General features: G+C 38.6%; 1 long non-coding RNA gene across 3 annotated transcripts in view; it reads right to left on the minus strand.

Moving 5' to 3' along the window:
• LOC149122690 (uncharacterized) overlaps positions 1 to 18865 on the minus strand; it is an 86753-nt gene extending 67888 nt beyond the window's left edge. For 2 of the 3 annotated variants that reach the window (XR_016219803.1, XR_016219804.1), the window contains exons 1-2: positions 18754 to 18864; positions 2168 to 2243 (exon numbers count right to left, since the gene is read on the minus strand). This is a non-coding gene — a long non-coding RNA (uncharacterized LOC149122690). Of the gene's footprint in view, positions 1 to 2167; positions 2244 to 18753 lie in introns of all 3 variants that reach the window. The other variant, XR_016219805.1, reaches the window with a different exon arrangement.
• Between the last annotated feature and the right edge of the window lie 711 nt (positions 18866 to 19576).

Below are 19576 nucleotides of genomic sequence, written 5' to 3' on the forward strand. Positions count from 1 at the left end.
GGATACCAAAACTTCTGGCTTAACCAAGTCAGTAAATAAAATTGTCATTTATCTAAACAGGGAAGACTAGAGGGAGAAAGTTTGTTATTGCTTTTGGAAGGAGATGCTTCAGAATCACCTCAACTTTGAACTTGTCAAATCTGAGATGCCTGTCAGATATTAAGTAGAGATGTGGACTAAGCTATTGGGTTATATAATGGGGAATTAGAAGACAAGTCTAGGCTTAATATACACGTGTACTTCCAAAAGTTCATGGAAAATAGAATTAAAAGATAAGTTTACTTTGGTGCAAAATATTTTTTAAAATTCATGCATAGTTTTTTTTTCACAATATACATTTTTCAGAAACTTTTTTAAATGCCTTCAAATGAACATGTAAACTTGGGAATCAAGGATTTGGGGAAATTGACCTGAGAAAAACATTCTTAAAACTTATATATATATATATATGTTATATATAATATATATAATTATATGATATGATATAATAAAATATAATATAATGTATAATTATACATATAATATATATAGAAGTAAATCTATTATATGTTATTATGATATCATTTTGCACTAGATTTTAGGGATAATTCTCACCACATAAGCAAGCTGTCTTTGATAGTACTTATTTTGTCTGGCCTAATGCCTTCAGGAATCACTAGTTCTGCACAAATACTGTGGTACAGAGAGTTAAGCCACTGGTTGGAATGTTGACATTCCAGATCAGACTACTGATTCAAGTCCTGGCTACTCCACTGCTGATGCAGCTCCCTGCATGTATGCCTGGGAAATGGAGGATGATAGTTTAGGCATTTGAGTTCCTGCCACTCATGTGGGTGTCCCAGATGGAGTTCCCAGCTCCTGGCTTCAGCCTGGTCCTGCCCCAGCTGTTGTAGCCATTTGGAGAGTGAACAAGCAGATGGAATCTCTCTTTCTACCCTTCAGATAAACAGATAAATCTTTTTAAAAAATCAGTAGATTCTGATAAATATTGTAGGAGTCTTACTGTTTGTCAGGCAGACCTGAAACATGCACACACATCAACTTTGCTGAGTGTAAATTTAAATACAAATAAAGTTTTGCAAAGATACAAACCATCCTAAAGAGAAAGAATGATCTATCTTGGTAAAATGGAAGGTACTAATATTTATAAAGTGAGATGCCCTATGAGTACAGGTTTATCCTTATTGAGTATATTAAACTATGTGTTTCAAGTTGAGCCAAAGACAATGTCTTCATAATCTGTAGTTTCTTGGATCTAATTTTGTAGCATTAAAATTGGAAACTGGAATTGTCTTTCAAAGATTGTGCAGTTACCTAGTAGCTCATCCATTGTGCCATACCTGAGTTGCACCACACCTCAAGCTACCACAAATGTAACAGTCTTCACTAACTCATAGAATTATTGCAAGAATCAAATAAGAGACCATTTAAAATGATTTTTCCTTTTTCTAAGGAAAACATTGAGAGCTTAAGAAATTAGAAGATGTCATTTTCATACCTTTCATTGTGCACACAAGTTTACCAATCATTTCTATCATTGAAGTAATGAAACCAAGATCATAAAAGTTATCAAGAACCAATATACTTCTTTAATATTTGGCAAGATTCCTTCAATACTGTCCCAATTGCCCTAGAGTCCAGTCTTCAACATCACTCTGTTTCCTTTACTCAAATCTGGCAAATTTGTTGTATTCCTGATGAGATTACTCTTTAATGCGAACATCCTCTCTCTGCTCATCCCACCCCTGACTAGCGTGTGACCTTTTTCGACTGAGTTATTGAAAGTCATTAATGGCTTTATTGTTTCTGATTGCCAACATTTGCCTATTGCAGTGTGCATTCATCAAGCTCTTGTTAGGCTAGGCAAGGATTACTACAAGCATTGGTTTAGGCTTCACAAACTAATTTTCCTTAATTAGAATCAGCTCAGTTCCAACAGTCCAGGCTAATAAGCTACTAATGGGTTTGTCATGGAGTCTGTAGCAGAAAGAAACCCAGAATTAGTTGGTATTTAGCAAAGTTAAAGAGTATTAACTTTTAGAAAAGGAAGTCATTTCTCTACAGCCATGAGGAGATTTGGAGTGATATGTGCCCCTGGGAGCCTAGGGCACTGCCCTAGGTAATGTCTTCTTATGGAAGGGGAGAGGGTAGCAAGAAGTTGCCTTACCCTCAGGGTATAATATTCTCTTTCCATTCATTTCTTTCACATGCTTTGTCCATGTTGAAGACAATTCCTGGTAAATCTGAAAGAAGAAAGGTATTTACATAATGTGAAATAGCAAAGTTCACTCACTTCCAGGAGAAACCTCAGTATGATTTCTTCACTGCTCAAGTAGCTTCAGACAGTTTGAGAAAAAAAGTCTTGCCTTAGAAGTCAGAAGATTTGGGTTCTTACTAGCTGTATGAGCTTGGGCAAACCACTCAATCTCTTAACTTTTTTCTCTAATTACAAATTTTCAGTAAAATAGGGATTATAAGACATTACTTTTTCTTAAGTAAAATATGTTTATTTGTAGGCTAGGAATCCCTAACAGCAGTGGAAATTTGATTTCTGTACAATGTGCAAATGACAGAAAAAATACAATGAAAACACTTGTTGGAAATTTTAAAGCTGCAATAAAGGGTCCATCTAAGGAGTCACCCTATGAACATATGAGGAATGACTAAAGGTTAGCCCTAGGGGAAAATTCATCAAAAAGGCAGTGATTCCTGTATCAGCTTGTTATCACTGTAACAAAATATCTCAGAGAAGCTATTTATTTAAAAAAAAAAAACAGGTTTTGTTTTGTTTTGGCACAATTTTAGGGGTTCCGAGTTCAAGACTGGGTGGGTCCATTGGTTCAGTCATCTCACAAGGCAACAGAATGGCAATGACAGAGCTACTTTGGGAACAAACTATTAACATATATTAGTGTAATTTTTCCATGATTCATATGACCATATTATCAATCAAAATATTTACTAAGTGGATTTACTTGATGCTCGGGGATACAATTTCTTTTTTTTTTTTTATTTGACAGGTAGCATTATAGACAGTGAGAGAGAGAGACAAAGGTCTTCCTTCCATTGGTTCACTCCCCAAATGGCCACTACGGCCGGCGCTGCACCAATCCAAAGCCAGGAACCAGGTGCTTCTTCCTAGTCTCCCATGCAGGTACAGGGGCCCAAACATTTGGGCCATCCTCCACACTGCCCTCCCGGGGCACAGCAGAGAGCTGGACTGGAAGAGGTGCAGCCAGGACTAGAACCCTGCGCCCATATAGGATGCCAGCACCGCAGGTGGAGGATTAACCAAGTGAGCCACGGTGCTGGCCCAGGGATACAATTTCAACCTTAGGAACACTGGAACAAAATAACCCACAAGGCACTCATCCTAAAAGATATAATACTGTCTACTCCCCAAGCCACTGTCCATGTTAAGATCCGTTACCCATCATAAAAACCTTGTCATTCTATCTTAACGGGTCTCACTGCTTCCTGTGTTTCCGTCCAGGATTAATTTTACATGTTGAGTCCTGACATATACTCTATAATCCCTCCCCACACATTCTCTGACAGAGTCATTCCTAAAACACAGTGATAACCACACAAGACTGCTCCTCAGTCATTAATATTCCCTGCATTGCAGAAACTCTCAGCTGTCACTCAAAAAAATGGCCTCCACTGCAACACTTCCCTTTCCAGCCTCATCCATCACCATATCCCTACACATCCCACCACATCAACCAAAGCACACCATGCTGTTCCATAAGCAACCCTGGGCATTTTCTCTAATTCTTCCCTCTGTGGAGCAGACTTTCCATAATCCACAATCCTTGCCTTTTCAAATTCTGACTGGGTGTCAAGGTCTTGCAAAAACATCCTCCACTTTGACACTTTTGCCATCTCTTTATTCAAATGTGATATTTCCTCCTTTGAGCCCCCATATCATGCTGTTTGAAAGTATGTTGTGATCCTCTGTATTAGCTGTTGACCCTTTGTAAGTCATGTAACCATAAAGTACGAATAGTTCCCACCTCATATAATGGGATTAAATGATATTTAAAAATAACTTTGAGCTGCTCTTGGCATATAGAAAGTGCCCCCCTACAGTAGGTTTTTCATACTTTTTTGCTACTGATACCACACACACACACACACACACACATACTTGTGAGCCCTTGCTGATAGACACTAAGGAGAGGCACTGAGGCCTATTCATATTTGTAACACTTATAGAACCCCACACTTGGTACCAGAGAACTCCAAAACATTTATGAAATGGGGGAATTAAAGGATAATGCTCATTTTCCATGAACGTTTTGAAAACCTTTCATATGTCCTTAGAAAATATTTATTGAATCGAAAATCCTTATATCTCACACTGAGACACCAAAACAAAAATAAAAGTTAGTGTATTTATTTCTTGAAGTCTAGAGTAATGAGAAATTTAAGAAGAGGAATAACTCACCTGGCTGTGTCAACACACACAGCTTTGGTAAATACACTTTTCTTTTTCCTTCTTGAGTAGTTTGCTGATGATTGGGTAAATGGATGCTGTCTTTCTAATAAAGGCTTCAGCATACAACCAATAATTGCTCAGTGGGGCCAGCACTGTGCGTAGTGGGCTAAACCTCTGCCTGCAGTGATGGCATCCCGTATGGGCGCCAGTTTGTGTCCCAGCTGCTCCTCTTCTGATCCAGCTTTCTGCTGGCTGCTCCGCTTCCAATCCAGCTCTCTGCTAATGTGCCTGGGATAGCAGAGGATACTGGACTCCTGCACCCACATGGAAGACTCAGAAGAAGCTCCTGGCTCCTGGCTTCAGATAGGCTCAGCTCTAGCCGATGTGGCCATTTGGAGAGGAAGACACCGCCCCATCCACCGTAACCCTGACTTCAAAATAATAAATCTTTTAAAAAATAATAATTGCCCAGTGTTTATAACATTTGAAAAATGCTTGTATGTCTTATGTAATTTCTATTTTCCATCTGTGGGTCATTTAGTACAGCATATTTGGTTTTGGTATCCTTGGTCCCTGAAACAAAATATGGCACAAAATTGTGTTCCAGAAATGCTTTCTGATTATCACTGAGCAAAATTCTCATACTTCTTAGTGAATTTTCCAAGAGTAAGAAGCAGTAGATCAGGCTTGGCTGAATCAGCTTTGAAAATTTCTTTCTCACCTTGATCTTTTTACTACTTCATTACACTCAGGATAATTTGCTCAGGTTATTGCTGTACATTTCAATTAGGGACAATGGTTCCTGCATCTCCTAGAGACAGCAGATGTGTATTAAAGTTTCAGGTTACAGTTTGGCAGCACATATTTAGCAACAGTCCTGTTACTTTGGTGTTTACAAAGTTCTGCTTTGCTAATCAATATTTCCAAAGCTGATGCTAACAGAGGATATTAAATAATCCATCAAGGTTCTTGCTTGACGGAAGCCCAATCATAATGAAAAAATCCATTAAAAAAAAAAAGTACTCTCTGTTTAAGTGCATGATCAAGAAAAGGAAAAAATAATCCTCAATCTATTCAGAAAGACAAGAAATCTTGGTTTGGTATGGAATGTGGGTGAAAAGAAATGCCCTATAAGAAGTTATTATAGCCATGAGCTCAAGTCTCATGCTGTATGAGGTTCACATTATGCATTCCATGTGGGTCAGAAGCACTCAGGCTAAGCAGTAAATATAAAAACAAGAACTTGGCTAATGATGTCTCATGGATACAGCCTTTAAACCCCCTGGAAGCACACTGCCAGGCTTTAGTGTACCAGTGTCAATCCCCATCAGAATATACCATTTTACCAAGCCTGCTAAAATCTCACTCAAAGCAGAATGGTTAAAGAGGCATGTCTAGATAACAAAGGTAGCCTTCATCTGGGGTTCTTGCAATTATAACAATAAAAATATAAGCCCATAAGCTTCTAAATATGAGGACACTTCAAAAAGTTCATGTTAAAAATAGAGTTAAAAGATGTTTGTTTTGGCGAAAAAAATTTTTAGAAATCCATTTATAGTCTTTTAATTTTTATTTTTATTAATATAAAGAGAACAAATTTCATGCATTTCATAGGTACAGTTCTAAGAAGACAACCATACCTCTCTAACACACATTTTCCATGAACTTTTTGAAAAATCCTCACATGCATGAATTTCAACAATTTTTTGTACCAAAGTAAACCCATATTTTAATTCCATTTTCCACAAGCTTTTTGATAGTTGAGAATCAATCATTTCTACAATTTGTAGAAGTTTTACCAAACATATACCATATTTTGTGTAACACTCTATGGAGTTTGGAGAAGAATCTTCACTGAAACACATTGATATTGTTGCTGGAGGTATTGAAATGAATAAAGATTGTACAACTTGACATCAGTGGAGTTTGAGTACTGCCACTACCTAAGTTATAAAAAAGCTTTTGGATTTCCAAGCCTTGTAGATTTGGAAATTCAACTTATAGCAAACACAGGAATAATAAACTTCTTACTAAGATTATGACGAAGGTGAAAATGAAGAAAATTATGGTGATGTTGATGTTGGTAAGAGTTTTACGTGTATACGTGTATGCCTCTTGGAAATAGATTTATGCCATGAGTATAGAGTTGACCTTTATCCTCAGCAAATTAATAACCTATTAGTTGTTTGTTTTAAATAACAGACACAACTCAAGTAAGTTTAAGAAAAACTAGAAGTATTTTATTTTAAGGACATGGGGATATATCACAAAACCCCAAACCTGCCATATCTTGGCAAGAATGGGACCCAGGACTCAGGGTTTACATCCAACTCTCCCTGAGGTCATCATCTGTGCTTTCCTAGTCTCCTTCAGTCCTATAGAAAAATCTGGCCAACACACACTCTAGTTTTACGTGGAATGTTCCTGACTATCCCTGAACACTAACTCTACATTCTGAAGGAGAAGTAGTTTACTAGTTTATCCTGGTCAACTATGCAGTCCTGATCCAATCAGTTCTGCATGTCAAGATGGGGGTTAAGGCAGGGACAAGGGAGCAGTCCTGGTAAAAAACATGGCTGAGAGTGAATAAGATAACACGGTATTAGAGCAAGTGCACTTGTAGGCAGAAAACTTTGATAAGTCAGGCATTATGTTTTAGGTAGACTTGCCCCTGACATTTGCAGAGCCAGGATAAACATGAAAGGAGGCCTTCCTTCTCTTCCCAATCTTGTTTCCCTGACACACCCAAATAGCCTTATGTATACATATCTTGAACATTCAATCCCAACATCCAAGTTCTCTCCAAATCTCCACAAATGTTTGCCCTATGCAACCCTTTCACCTAAGGGTGTATACTTCATCATCTTTTTTCCTCCTCAAAGGACATCCAGAGGAAACCAGACCCATAGGAAGTGGGCTTGAGACCATTTGAACAGGACTTCTAAGTTCTAAAAGTGAAGGATGTGGTTCTGGTCCCGGCTGCTCCTCTTCCAATCCAGCTCTCTGCCATGGCCTGGGAAAGAAGTGGAAAATGGCCCCAAGTCCTTGGGCCCCTGCACCCATGTGGGAGACCAAAAGAAGCTCCTGGCTCTTGGCTTCGGATCGGTGCAGCACTGGCAGTTGCAGCCATTTGGGGAGTGAACCAGCAGACGGAAGACCTTTCTCTCTATCTCTCCCTCTCACTGTCTGAAACTCTACCTCTCAAATAAGTAAATAAAATCTTTTTAAAAAAGTGAAGGATGTGGACTCAGATGGGAACTCATACTCATTACCTCACAGGGAAACAGGGCCCTCATGACCTCAGATTTAGTAGTCAGTTCTTAAATGTGCATAAATAATAAATGGGAAAATAAATTCTATTTCGTCAAAATGTAAAATTTCAGTGCTTTAAAGGACACTACCAGGAAAATTTTGGATTCCCAGCTCTGGATCCTGACTCTAGCTTCCTGCTAATATAGACCCTGAGAGGTAATGTTGATAGAACAAATAATGTAGTTCCTGCTATGCACATGGGGAAGTTGGATTACAGTTCTAGCTCTAGCTCCCAGCTCAGCCTGGCCCCGTCCTGACCTCTGTGGGCATTTGGGGGTAAATCAGTAGATGGGATCCCTCAACCTCTCTCTCTCTCCACCCTGTAAACAAAATGATAGACATTAAAAAATAAAAGGACAGTTTACAGAGTGAGAGAGAAACATTTTCAAGTCAGAAGTATTTATAAGGAATTTGAATATAGAATACATGAAGAATTTGTACAACTCAACATATAGAGTATAAAAATATAGTATATATAAGCAAAATTGACATTTTGAGATTTGACTATTGTTTATACCCTTTGCCTATACTTTTAAGGAACAGTGGTTTTTCTTCTTACTATTTGTCAAATTCTTCATTTAGTTGAGGGTTAAGCTTATGATTATAAAGAAAATTGAAAGTGTATCACTGTAAAAATTAAAAGAAAAATGAAAAGTGGGAGGGAGGCAATGAGGGATGGTAGGGTGGTAAGTATCATTATGCTCTTAAAACTGTACCTATTAAATATATGAAATTTCTTCCCTCTTATAAATAAAATGTTTTTAAGTGAGTAAAGAATCCAAATGGACATATCCCTTTAAAAGGTATACAAATGGTCAGTAGATACACAAGAAAATGTTCAACATCATTAGTCATCAGGGAAATGCAAATCAAAACCACAGTGAAGTATCTCCTCATACCAACTAGGATGTCAATTATCAAAATGTCAGAATCCTCAGACTGCTAGTGAAAATATAAAATGGTACAGCCACTGTGAGAAACAGCCTGGCACTTCCTCAAATAATTCATTTACCATATGTTCAAGCAATTCCAGACCTAAGTGTATTCCCAACTGAAATGAAAATGGGTCAACACAAAAACTTGTACACAAATGTTCATAGCAGCATTATTCATAAGATCCCATTGGTATAAACACCTATACGACAATCAACTGATTCATTAATAAATAAATTGTAGCTCTATTTATGGAGTATTTGTTATCCATGAAAAGTAATGGAGTATTATTCATCCATGAAAATTAATGAATTGATACACAATTAAACATTTGTGCAAACATTGAAAGCTATACACTAAGTCAAAAATTCAGTCACAAAAGGACATGTATTATGTGATTTATATGAAATATACAGGATAAGTAAGTACATAGGGACAGAATATAGATTGGTGGTTTGCAAGTCTTGGGAGATGGAAGAGACTAGGGAGTGAGTGAGTAACGGTTCAGAACTAGATATATGTGTAGGAATGTGATAAATACCACTGAATTGCACACCAAAAAAGCATATATTGTGTGATTCCACTTACTTGAAATGCCCAGAGTAGGAAACTCTAAAGAGATATACATTAGTGGTTTCTTAGGCTTGAGTGGAGAAAGAGATGGAATGGTGACAGCTAAATGGTATAAGCTTCTTTGGATATGGCAAAAATTGCTGCATATGTCTTGACTATAATAAGAATATATTGAATTATGCATATTGTATATATGAATTGTATGGCTTCTCCATAAAGCAGTGAAAAAACAAAGCTAGAGTCTCATGTAGGGTTCATGTGTGTGCTGATACAAAGCAGTAACAATGATGAGGACTATGACAGGGGTACACAGAGAGTACTATGGGATCACTAGAAAACACCCAGGGCAGGTGTTTGGCACAGAAAACCTGAGCTAAATCTCTCTCACTCTCCCTTTTAAATAAATTACATAAATAAATAAACCTAAAAAGATAAAAGATGCACCCAAATCTACCATAAAGAGAACACCTTCGGCTGAGGCTTGAAGGATTTTTATGAGTTTTTTTAAATAGATAATCTAAAAGGAACTTTCCAGAGAGAGAAAATAGCATGTACAAAGCAATGAGGCGATAATCCAAAAGTTGTACTTTTGAAATCCATATTTATTAAGTAAAAGTTTTCTAAAAATATTTAAAAATTAAAAAAAAGCAATGAGGCATTCAAATAACTGATAGTGGTTTGGAATGGAGTGAAGAATACATGCAAAGGGCAGAAAGAGAATATGAGGCTCCCTAAACCCTGGGAGATTCACAGTGTGAGCAGGTTTCCACCTGACTTAGTTACTTTAACCCCTGTCCCTAGCTTCTCTTTCCAATGGGTTGCCTCAATTTAATAACATAGCAGGGGTCCGGTGCCAGCATCCCATATGGGCACTGGGTTCTAGTCCCGGTTGCTCCTCTTCCAGTCCAGCTCTCTGCTGTGGCCCGGGAAGGCAGTGGAGGATGACCCAAGTGCTTGGGCCCCTGCACCCACATGGGAGACCAGGAAGAAGCACCTGGATCCTGGCTTTGGGCCAGCGCAGCACCAACCAGAGCGGCCATTTGGGAGGTGAACCAATGGAAGGAAGACCTTTCTCTCTGTCTCTCTCTCTCATTGTCTGCAACTCTACTGTCAAATAAATTAAAAAATAATAATAATATTATGGCAGAGACCACTAATTGTACCTCCATATCCATCCCATTCTGTAAGAGGACTCATTTTTGGCTTGGCAAGTAGCCAAGCTTTGCAATTCAGATATGGCCCTGTGATGAATCTCAATGAGTACAAGAGCTCTTTACCTCTGAGTCACTCTCTTAAGAAACAAAGGTGTTTTACACATATACTCGAAGAGAGTGAGCTTGAAACTAAACATTAAACATCTCCATTCTTTCAAAATCTTTCAGCTATTCTGTCAACTGAGGCTCTAGATCCTCTCCTCCATACTGGGACCCAGCCCCACCATTTCCTGTCTAACCTCCCACCCTTCTTTTTTTCTTTTCCTTTATTTTGAACCAAAAGTAGCCTATATTTCTAATGCCAGAGCAATTGAGTAAAATCTGTCTCCTGAAATTCATGCCCAGAAGTTCTCACATTTTTTCCCAAAACCTCAGAAGCAGTTTTCTAAAGACAGTTTCTTCCCTAAGAGGAATTCCAGCATGAACTATTGAGATCTCTTCTGATCCTCTAGAGAAGGATTTTAGGTCAAACAACGACTTGAATTTCAGCAACACTGCTTTGCCACTTATAGAAAATGGAGGTCAAATCCATATTGGAGAACAGAGTGTAACCAAGATGAACAAGAATATTAATGCATAAACCCATCAAATCTTGACAACTGCTTAATTAGGAGCTAGGAATAAAACAGTGGAACCCAGATTTTTTTCAATATTTTGAACAACTGATAGCCCGTTAATGGAACATATAAGGAGCTTGGTTTTGGAAATGGTGAGTCTGACCTTCTTTTAGGACATCCACGTGGAGACACCTGATCAGCAGCTGGATGTGCACTCTGGGGCCCTAGACTGAGACAGCCTGAGCTGTGAATATAGATTGAGAATCACCACATAGAAGAAGACACTACAACTTAGAGTTCTCCCAGGACAAGTATATATGACACGATAAACCGTGCTATGAGTTAAAGAAATCCATGAAGACTGAGGAGCTCCTTGAAACGTTAGAGAAGCAGATGAGAACTGTGCCCCAGAGCCATGAGGTCATGGCTGAGGGGGAAATACACGTGACAGAGAAATGATATGAGGAAAAATTGGGCAAAGTTTACTAGGGTAAATGTTTATTATTAGTTTTCTTTATTTTTAATGTGGAATAGAACTTTACCCTGTAAACCTTTGGGGAGGAATAAATAAGTTAATGTATAGGAAACACCACCCACAAACTGGCCCAAAGTCACAAGACATCCAAGTTACAACCAAAGCCTTTAAATTCCTAGTCAAGTGCTCTTTTCACTACACCATTCCCTTTTCATTCTGACATTTTGCCTGCAACATAACAGCTACATAAAGGACTATTGATTTAGCAAACAGTTATTAAATACCTATTATTTTCCACTGTGCACTGTGACACAAAGATGAACCACACACAGTTTCTTCTCTGAAAAACCAAACTAAGCCAACAATCATAATATGAAAGTTCTTCAAAATGTCCATGGAAAAATGAAATTTAAAATAAGTTTACTTTGGTTGAAAAAAACTTTGAAATCTAAGACTAGTTTTCTTCATAATGTGAATTTCCATGAACTATTTTAAGATCCCCAGTACAGATTAGGATGGAGAAGAGACCAGGTATGAAGAATGCATAAAGCAAATGCATCCATGAATTTCTTGGTGAAAGTAAGCTTGGGGAAGATTTAGCTAGGGTGTCTTTGTGTTGACGATCTAAAAGGCAAACATATAGGTGCAAGAAAATGTGGTCCTTTTAGGGATTACAAATTTGGAGCACAAGGTACTTAGGGAAGTGTTTGGGGAAGGATTTTAAGGAGTTTTGTGTCGTTGGTTACACATTACAATCATCTTAAAAAAAAAAAAAAAGATTTTTTTCAAACCCAGTTACTTCAGAGCACAATCTAGATCACTTCAATCAGATTCTGAGTTGTTAAGATCCAGGCAAGAATACTTTTAAGTCTCCCCCAATTTCAATGCGCACCCAAGATTTAGAATCACTGGTCCCTGTAGCAGCAGATCTGTAGTATTAGTATCATCTATTAACATAGAAATGCTGATTCCCTAGCCGCACTCAGACCTCCTGAACACAAATTCTCTGCCCTCCCTCTTCATCAGCACACCCAACAATTGGTGATTTAACAAATCCTCCAGGTGATTCAGTTGTAACCTAAAATATGAAAACCACTGCCATTAGAGGAAGATAAATCTGAAGTCAGTGATACCACATAGTAAAAAGACAGGCCGACGCTGTGGCACAGTGGGTTAAAGCCCTGGCCTGCAGTGCTGGCATCCCATATGGGTGCTGGTTTGAGTCCCAGATGCTCCTCTTCTGATCTAACTCTCTGCTATGGCCTGGGAAAGCAGTAGAAGATGGCCCAAGTCCTTGGGCCCCTGTACTCTAGTGGGAGACCTGGAAGAAGTTCCTGGCTTCTGGCTTCAGATCAGCTCAGCTCTAGCCATTGCGGTCATTTAGGGAGTGAACCAGCGGAATGGAAGACCTCTCTCTCTCTCTCTCTCTCTCTCTGGCTCTATATCTCTCTCTAACTCTGTCTTTCAAAGAAATAAAGTAATTCTTTTTTTTTTTTTGACAGGCAGAGTGGATAGTGAGAGAGAGAGACAGAGAGAGAGGTCTTCCTTTGCCGTTGGTTCACCCCTCAATGGTCGCTGTGGCCGGCGCGCTGCGCACCGCGCTGATCCAAAGCCAGGAGCCAGGCACCCCTCCTGGTCTCCCATGCGGGTGCAGGGCCCAAAGACTTGGGCCATCCTCCACTGCACTCCTGGGCCAAATAAAATAATTCTTTAAAAAAATAAAAGATTGTCATTATCCATTCTCCTCATCTTATAGATTAAGAACTGGAAAACAAGTCTTGACTTTAGATTCTAATTCTTGATTCTAGCTATAAAATGTCACAGCTAGGGTATGAACCCATGTCTCTCTGCTTCTAAAACTTCACCTTTTTCTTATTCATCACCCTATGACAATCTTACATACTGTTTACTGACAAATCTACCTATGTGATTGTCTTCCTCTAGGGAAAATTCAGAAAGAATAGCTAATTGGTTCAGGTGGAAGACTCAGCTGGAATCCACTGTAGACCCACAGGAGAAAGATGCATGTGGATCATTCTGGGAAAAATCATAGCTTATTACTAACTGCACCCATATTCTAAATGGAATTCTTAATGCTGTTAAGGCACAAAGGATTCTTTAAGTCTTTGACCAATGGCTAGATGCAAAACCAGGAAGATGGCCTTCTTGACCTGTCCCCTTCAAGTCTCAAACTTTATAAACTTTAAAATTGGTCTTTGGTACTTGATTGTTCAAAGGAAAAAAAAAAGAAGCAGAATGAGAAAACACAAAGGACAAGCAACAAGGAAAAATATATATAGATGACTCAATATGTGATTACTTAAATTCCTCCTGCCAGAATTTCAGGCCTCACAATAAGACCGAAGTCCTCCTAATCCTAACTCAATATCATCTTTTCTCCTCAGGGAAAACTTTTGGAATGTCTTTACCTCCACTCCACCTAGAAGTCTGTAGGTTCCTGAAGCACACCAAGGTTCAGTGAAATGACTTCCTAAGTTCATAATTTTCCCAGGATAATAATTTGGAGATACACACAGACACACAGACACACACACGCACACGCACATGCATTTGCCATCAAATGGGTTGATGATCCAAGATATGTAAGTACTAGGGACATTTTATTTGTACCTTTTTAAAGCAGTTAAATATAGTTTAGGCACTTTAAAGTGGAACAGAAATATGATTGTCTATAATTCCTCTCAAAAAAAATTCCAAAGTGTTATCAATTTTTCCATTCAGAAGTTCACTCTTTATTTGATTTCAGTCTTTATTATTGATGTTATTAGATGTCTTTGTTGGGCAGGACCTTGGGATCAGATGGTCCAACAATGGAAGTTGGACCTAATTCTTTCTGTACTTATATATTTGAGTCCCCTCCTTTACACGGGAGTTGAAAGCCTAATGGTACAGTATTTGAGCCTTTCCACAATGGGAGACCCTCTCAGGTGGCATCAATGTGGAACAGGAGAAAGGGAATGACACCACAAAGGGTAGGAAGATCCTGGCATAAACTGGGCAGGTAACAGGTTCTGAGTATCAGAGGAAATGGGGTCTCAGAAACTGTGCATCACTGGGCACTGCAACACTCCTAAAGTCAATCATAATAGAGATTGGAATGCTCCCATTATCTTGAAAGAGGCTTGGCTGTCATCCTATAAGGTAAAGAAGGACTTTGTCCTAGGACCTGTAGGCCCATAGAAGTGTATGAATACTGTAGAGAAATAGGTGATGGTCATGAAGACTCTGCCTTGAAGATTTGGTAATTGAGTTCTCCTGGCACTAACATCCAACACACAAACTTTCAGGCATGGGGGACAATACCCATAACAGCACCAGAGCATAATCCCGTCTCTACAGCAACAGAGGTCTGGGACCACAGAGTTGTAGCTGGACAAGCCAGGCTATGATCAGTGGTCAGGACTGATGCATTAGCAACTGTGCACACCCCTGAGAAGCCCAGAAATATTTGAGTAAGAGGCCTATAAAAGACGGCACTCTATTCAGTCAGGTGGGAGCTCACAGCCAATGATAATTTTGTATTGAAATTAATGATAATCCACCTAAACTCCCAAAGCTGATGAGCCTGAGACTTTTAATTATAACAATGTAAAAATATAACTTTATTATAAAATTCACATTATATTTGTTCTTTGTTCTCTGAGCCTCATATAACATTTGGCCTCTCCCATTGTTGGCTCTCATGTGAATATTCTGTGCTGACCACACATCCATATTAAGCTGGTGCCAGCAGCTACCTCTCAGATTCAATCACGTGGGAACTGGCATCCACCACAACTAGATCATACTTATTAGAAGCTTGAGTGGTTGCTGCTGTTGTGCAATTATTTTCTCCAATTCCCATTCCCAAAATTCTGCTCTGTGAGTCTTAGATTGTATTCTCATATGTTCATACAGAGATTATAAATTGGCACACTCTGTGGAGGGGTAGAGATATTTGCCAGTATTTTTCAAAATTACAGAAGTTTGGATACTTTGGTCCAGAAATTTCACACCTAGGAATTTATCCTGCAGACATTCGCATACGGTAGCATATTTTAAGAGCAAAGGATTGGAAGCAATGCAAATAACCATCAATAGGAGACTAAGTAATTGCTAATGGGATCTCTTAAAGTGGAATGTAAACGAATGAGGAAGTGCTATCTGTTTTCATCACTTACAAGGAAAAAAAGGGAAAATTATATACACATACATATAAATGTGTATTTGTGTGTGTGTTTGTTCATTTTATGCATGAACAATCTCCAGAAGGAAGCACGAAAATAATGGACCCTTGATTTTTTCCACAGAATGAACTAGATGGCTAGGGGGCAAGTAGAAGGGAAATTTTTCACCGTATGTTTTTGTGTACCTTTTGTATTTTGAACCATATAATGGATTACTTGTTCAAATAAACTAATCATTTAAAATTGCATATTTTTCTTTATTATTATGATATCAAGTAACACATATTTAAGTCTACAGAACTTTTACAATATTATCCATGCCTCCTCTTTTGGTAGGCAGAATTAAATATAAAGGGCTCTTCTTTAAAGGAATACTAGAGATTCAAAAAGACAGCAGCATCACGCTGAGTAAATGAAATGGATAATTCCAAAACATCCTCCAGTTCTCACATTACATGTCAGCTTAGATGTCTAAGAATCTTTCCCTGGCTCCACGGCTGGTTGAGAGGCCTCTGCCCCACATCCTTACAGCACCCTGGCCTTCCCTTCCCACAGCAGCCATCACCTCAGCAGCCCCCACTGCCTGCTTATCCTTCCCCAGCCCACATCAGCTTATCCTCCCAGTGATTCTTAATCAACAGGCCTTGACTTACATTCTCATTACTGCTGTGCAGAGTATAAATGGGTACAACCACTATGGAGGACAATGGCAATATTTTCAAATGTCATATTTTCAAATTATGGAAGTGTAGATGTCTTGATCTAATGGTTCTTCGATAAAGTGGCATTTATTGTGAGGGTTAAAAAATGAATAGGAATTACCCATTCTTGACAGGAATTAAGTTCCTAGCTTCTTCTTTAAGATCTGCTGTGAAAGCAAGAATTCTAACCATGCCACTGATTTTTTTTTTTTTTTTGACAGGCAGAGTGGACAGTGTGAGAGAGAGACAGAGAGAAAGGTCTTCCTTTTGCCATTGGTTCACCCTCCAATGGCCGCTGCAGCCAGCGCACTGCGGCTGGCGCACCGCGCTGATCCGAAGGAAGGAGCCAGGTGCTTCAACTGGTCTCCCATGGGGTGCAGGGCCCAAGGACTTGGGCCATCCTCCACTGCACTCCCGGGCCACAGCAGAGAGCTGGCCTGGAAGAGGGGCAACTGGGACAGAATCTGGCGCCCCGACCGGAACTAGAACCCGGTGTGCTGGCGCCGCAAGGTGGAGGATTAGCCTAGTGAGCCGCGGCGCCGGCCCGCCACTGATTTTTAATCTGCGGCAGACAGAATCAACTCTGACAACCACAGGCACTCAATAAATATTTCAGTGAGCCAATCATCTTATCAAAACTTCAGATTTCCTTCATAATTTAAAACTCATTTTTAGGACCCATCATATTCCTCTTTCAAGTGGGACAATTAGCCAGTTCCATAATCTGAAATGGCAAAGCAAGACATCTCTGAAGCACTTCCTTTGTTGAAATCTGCAACGTATTTATTGCTGACATTTAGTTTTTCTCCCACCTACTCCCCTCTTGCAAATATTTCAGAAGAAAATCCATCTCAGAGACATTTTTATCTTCATTTACATCTAATATTTCCCAGACTGCACTCTGTGGAGGAGTGCCAGAAAAGGTTAAGACAGTGGGGAAATGTGACAGCCAAGCAAACGCAGAGCTTCAATCAGCAATTAGTCAGCAGGAGTAAAGAAGCAAAGTAACCAGATGCTTTCTTTAGCAAGCTGCAAAGAACTACCCTTCCCAGTGACTGACAGTTGCAAAACACACACACACACACACACACACACAAAGTTTTCTTGGCTGAGATTCCAGATCCAGGAATGCAAAACTGAACAGGTGAGCACAACAGTATATAGCTCACCAACTTACCAGAAGCCAAAGCACCCTAAGCAATTCTGACTTACCTAGGAAGGCACATCTTTTCACACCACACTGGCCTGGAATTAAGAGTTTCTAAAATACCTGCTGCAATAAGGGGTGTTGCCGATGAGTCTAAACAAGAACAATTGTGAGAAAGTAGCATTTGGGGGCATATGAGATCAGGCCCAGTTCTTGCATTTAATGAAAGCCAAAGTGATCCTAAAATAACTTTTGCCTGCTTTGCACAATCATCTTTCCCCCACAGAGCATGTAGCTGATATGATTACCAAAAATGTGATTCTCAGACTTTTGTTGAGAAACAATGATTGAAAACAGTTTTTGGTCTCAGGTTCCCTTAACACTCTAATGAAGACTTCCCTCAGCAGATAATGACTCAAAATGATTGAGTCCCTGCCACTCATGTGACATACCCAGATCGGGTTCCCAGCTCCTGGCTTCAGCCTGGCCAAGCCACAGCTGTTGTGGACATAAGGGAATGAATCAGCAGTTCAAATAATTTTTAAAAAATAAACAAAAATTTAAAGAGGACCTCAAAGTACTTTTGGTTATGTGAGTTATATCCATCAATATTAATGATAATCACCATTAAAAATGAGATTTTTATAATAAGCAGTTTTATAGTTACTCATAGAATTGTTGATAATTTATATCAATAATAAATAACATTATTCTTAATAGGATTGATATAATTATTAATATAATAGTGATGTATTAATCCAATTAAAATAACAATAACATATCATATTAATATAAATACAATTCTACATGAAATAACTCTATTTTCCAAAACAAAAGCTAAGTTTAGTGAGAAAAGCAATTTTTTGTAGTGCTGTGAATTTTTTAATGTTAAAGAGGATATTTGTATAAATATTGGGCCAAAGTTCTTTACCAGTTGTGTGATTTATAAATATGGTTTCCTAGAATGTGCCTTGTCTTTTCACTCTTTTATCTATTGAGTAGAAACCTCAATTTTAACAAAGGCAAATTATCCATTTTTAAAATAGGTTGAGGCCAGCGCTGTGTCCTAGCGAGTAAAACTGCCGCATGCAGTGCTGGCATCCCATATGGACACCGGTTCAAGTCTCTGTTGTTCCATTTCCCATCCAGGTCTCTGCTATTGCCTGTGAAAGCAGTAGAAGATGGCCCAAGTCCTTGGGGCCCCTGCACTCACCTGGGAGACCCAGAGGAAGCTCCTGGCTCCTAGCTTCAGATCTGTGGGGAGTGAATCAGCAGATGGAAGACCTCTCTCTCTCTCTGCCTCTCCTTCTCTCTGTGTGTAACTCTTTCAAATAAATAAATAAATCTTTTTTAAAAAAAGTGATAGCAAACTTATTGATCTAAAATAAATAAATAAAACAGGTCACACTTTTAGTGTTATATCTTAGAAATTTTTGGCTACATACAGACCAATGGACCAGAATAGAAATCTCAGAAAAAAATTCACACATTTATTTATTTATTTTAGGATTAGAAGATAAGTTTATTTTGGAGCAACAGCATTTTGAAACCCACACATAGTTTTTCCATAAACCATATTGCCCATAAATTTTTGAAGTCCCCTCCATGCACAAGATTTAAAAATATTTTATACCAAAATAAACCTTTTAATTGCATTTCCACAAGCTTTTTGAAGTACCCTCATTTGTGCATAATAAATTCATGAAATTTTTATCTTCAATATGGTAAGTAAAAAAAATCCTACCTTCTAGGTTTCCTGAATTTTTATAGGAAGCTTTTATTTAATAAGTATAAATTTTATAAGTACAACTTTTGGATTTTAGCAGTTCTTACCCCATACCGCCCTTCCACCCCCAAACCATCCCACCTCCTACTCCCTCTCCCATCCCATTCTTCATTAAGATTCATTTTTAATTATTTTTATATACAGAAAATCAACTCTATACTAAGCAAAGATTTCAACAGTTCACACCCATACAGACACACAAAGTATAAAGTACCATTTGAAGACTAGTTATACCGTTAATTCGCATTGT

Source organism: Oryctolagus cuniculus, chromosome 13 (assembly GCF_051225735.1).
Source record: "Oryctolagus cuniculus isolate XC-2025 breed Fujian yellow rabbit chromosome 13, ASM5122573v1, whole genome shotgun sequence".
NCBI lineage: Eukaryota > Metazoa > Chordata > Mammalia > Lagomorpha > Leporidae > Oryctolagus > Oryctolagus cuniculus.